Source organism: Photinus pyralis, unplaced genomic scaffold, assembly GCF_008802855.1.
Source record: "Photinus pyralis isolate 1611_PpyrPB1 unplaced genomic scaffold, Ppyr1.3 Ppyr1.4_LG1, whole genome shotgun sequence".
In the NCBI taxonomy this organism is placed as follows: Eukaryota; Metazoa; Arthropoda; class Insecta; order Coleoptera; family Lampyridae; genus Photinus; species Photinus pyralis.
The window spans coordinates 4,518,862-4,521,937 of record NW_022170249.1 but is presented as its reverse complement, the minus strand read 5'-3'; positions in this window follow the sequence as shown (position 1 = coordinate 4,521,937).

Here is a 3,076-nt window from a genome sequence, read left to right as displayed (position 1 = left end):
CTATAATATGAGCAGTGTCTGTCAGCTTGTGTACAGATTGGAATTGAACTGAGTAGATTCCTGAATGTAACTGTTCACGAGACACAGATGAAATCCATATCTGAAGGGAACTTTAAATACTAAGGGTTAGTTTGTTCTCCACCATTTGTCTGCTTTGTCAAAGAGGAAATAGATCTATAATATGAGCAAGTGTTTGTCAGCTTATGTACAGATTGGAATTGAACTGAGTAGATTCCTGAATTAACTGTTCACGAGACACAGATGAAATCCATATCTGAAGGGAACTTTAAATACTAAGGGTTAATTTGCTCTCCACCATTTTTGTCGGCTCTGTCAAAGAATTAAATGTACGATATGAATTGTCTGTCAGCTTGTGTGCAGATTGGAATTGAACTGAGTAGATTCCTGAATGTAACTGTTCACGAGACACAGATGAAATCCATATCTGAAGGGAACTTTAAATACTAAGGGTTAATTTGTTCTCCACCATTTGTCTGCTTTGTCAAAGAAGAAATAAATCTATAATTATGAGCAAGTGTTTGTTAGCTTGTGTACAGATTGGAATTGAACTGAGTAGATTCCTGAATTCAACTGTTCACGAGACACAGATGAAATCCATATCTGAAGGGAACTTTAAATACTAAGGGTTAATTTGCTCTCCACCATTTTTGTCGGCTCTGTCAAAGAATTAAATGTACGATATGAATTGTCTGTCAGCTTGTGTGCAGATTGGAATTGAACTGAGTAGATTCCTGAATGTAACTGTTCACGAGACACAGATGAAATCCATATCTGAAGGGAACTTTAAATACTAAGGGTTAATTTGTTCTCCACCATTTGTCTGCTTTGTCAAAGAAGAAATAAATCTATAATATGAGCCAGTGTCTGTCAGCTTGTGTACAGATTGGAATTGAACTGAGTAGATTCCTGAATGTAACTGTTCACGAGACACAGATGAAATCCATATCTGAAGGGAACTTTAAGTACTAAGGGTTAGTTTGTTCTCCACCATTTGTCTGCTTTGTCAAAGAGGAAATAGATCTATATGAGCAAGTGTTTGTCAGCTTATGTACAGATTGGAATTGAACTGAGTAGATTCCTGAATTAAACTGTTCACGAGACACAGATGAAATCCATATCTGAAGGGAACTTTAAATACTAAGGGTTAATCTGTTCTCCACCATTTGTCTGCTTTGTCAAAGAAGAAATAAATCTATAATATGAGCCAGTGTCTGTCAGCTTGTGTACAGATTGGAATTGAACTGAGTAGATTCCTGAATGTAACTGTTCACGAGACACAGATGAAATCCATATCTGAAGGGAACTTTAAATACTAAGGGTTAATTTGTTCTCCACCATTTGTCTGCTTTGTCAAAGAAGAAATAAATCTATAATTATGAGCAAGTGTTTGTTAGCTTGTGTACAGATTGGAATTGAACTGAGTAGATTCCTGAATTCAACTGTTCACGAGACACAGATGAAATCCATATCTGAAGGGAACTTTAAATACTAAGGGTTAATTTGCTCTCCACCATTTTTGTCGGCTCTGTCAAAGAATTAAATGTACGATATGAATTGTCTGTCAGCTTGTGTGCAGATTGGAATTGAACTGAGTAGATTCCTGAATGTAACTGTTCACGAGACACAGATGAAATCCATATCTGAAGGGAACTTTAAATACTAAGGGTTCATTTGTTCTCCGCCATTTGTCTTCTTTGTCAAAGAGGAAATAAATCTATAATATGAGCAAGTGTCTGTCTGTCAGCTTGTGTACAGATTGGAATTGAACTGAGTAGATTCCTGAATTTTAACTGTTCACGAGACACAGATGAAATTCATAATACTTCAATGGGAGATGAAAGATTAAGGGATAATTTCCTGTCCGCCATTTGTTTGCTCTGTCAAGAAATCAAATCAGGGAGCACTAACAATCACAATGAAATCATATACCGGGTGATCATAAAGTAGTGCGGACAGTTTGAATTTCCCACAAAACAAAAAATTTTTGAAGTTGGTAACACCAAATGTCATTTATTTAAAGGCAGTGTTAGATCAATTTAATGGGCAACTAAAAATAATCATAATTAATTAATTAAAGAACATTAATAAGTTTATAATTAAGCACTTCATCACAATGATTGTTCAAAATGTACATCATCATGGTCAAGACACAGTTGCACTCGACGGGTCATGTTTTCAAATACATGTTCTAACATTGCCGGTGTGATGTTAATTACTTCTTCTACGATTGCATTTTGAAGTTCCTCAAGAGTGTGCAAGCGATTTTGAAAAATATTATTCTTTAATGTGGGAAACAGGAAAAAATCTAGTGGAGTTAATTCTGGCGAACGGGAAGGCCATAAACCTCTACTGATTAAACGATCATCGTAAAATTGTTGTAGATACTGAAGCGTGACGTTTGCTGTATTCGCTGCTGCACCATCTTGCTGGAAATATCCTTCTCTCAGTTCGTCATCATGAAGTTGATTCAGAAACGTATCCAGTTTTTCAGTACGCGGTACCTTTCTGCAGTAACGGTATCGTTGAAAAAAATTGGACCTATGATACGTCTCCTAGACATGCCAATCTTCAAAGGATGCAAGCTGGTTTTTTCAAAATTATGGGGGTTTTCGGTTGGCCAAGTCCGATAGTTTTGACTGTTAACATATCCTGATAAATGGACCCACGCTTCGTCACTCATAAAAGTTAGATTTAAAACTTCGTTGTTGTTTAAATGATTATTAAACCAGCGACAATATTTGCGTCTACTTTCGTAATCTCGTGCATGTAGTTGTTGGACAACGGAAACTTTATAGGGAAACGTTGCGAGATCTTTGTGCAAAATTTTGTGGCACGTCCCATAAGATAAGCCTGTAATGATAACAAATAATGATGTTATCGTTTCTATTAAGTTACACCTACCACTCTGATTCGATAGTTTGCGAATTAATTTCTTAGGGCTCCGCTCGATACGTTGCCGTACATGTTCGATCACTTCCACACTTCGAATTGACGGACGACCTGTTGGTTTGGCCTTACAAATGCACTTCTTATTCTCAAAACGTTCGATAATTCG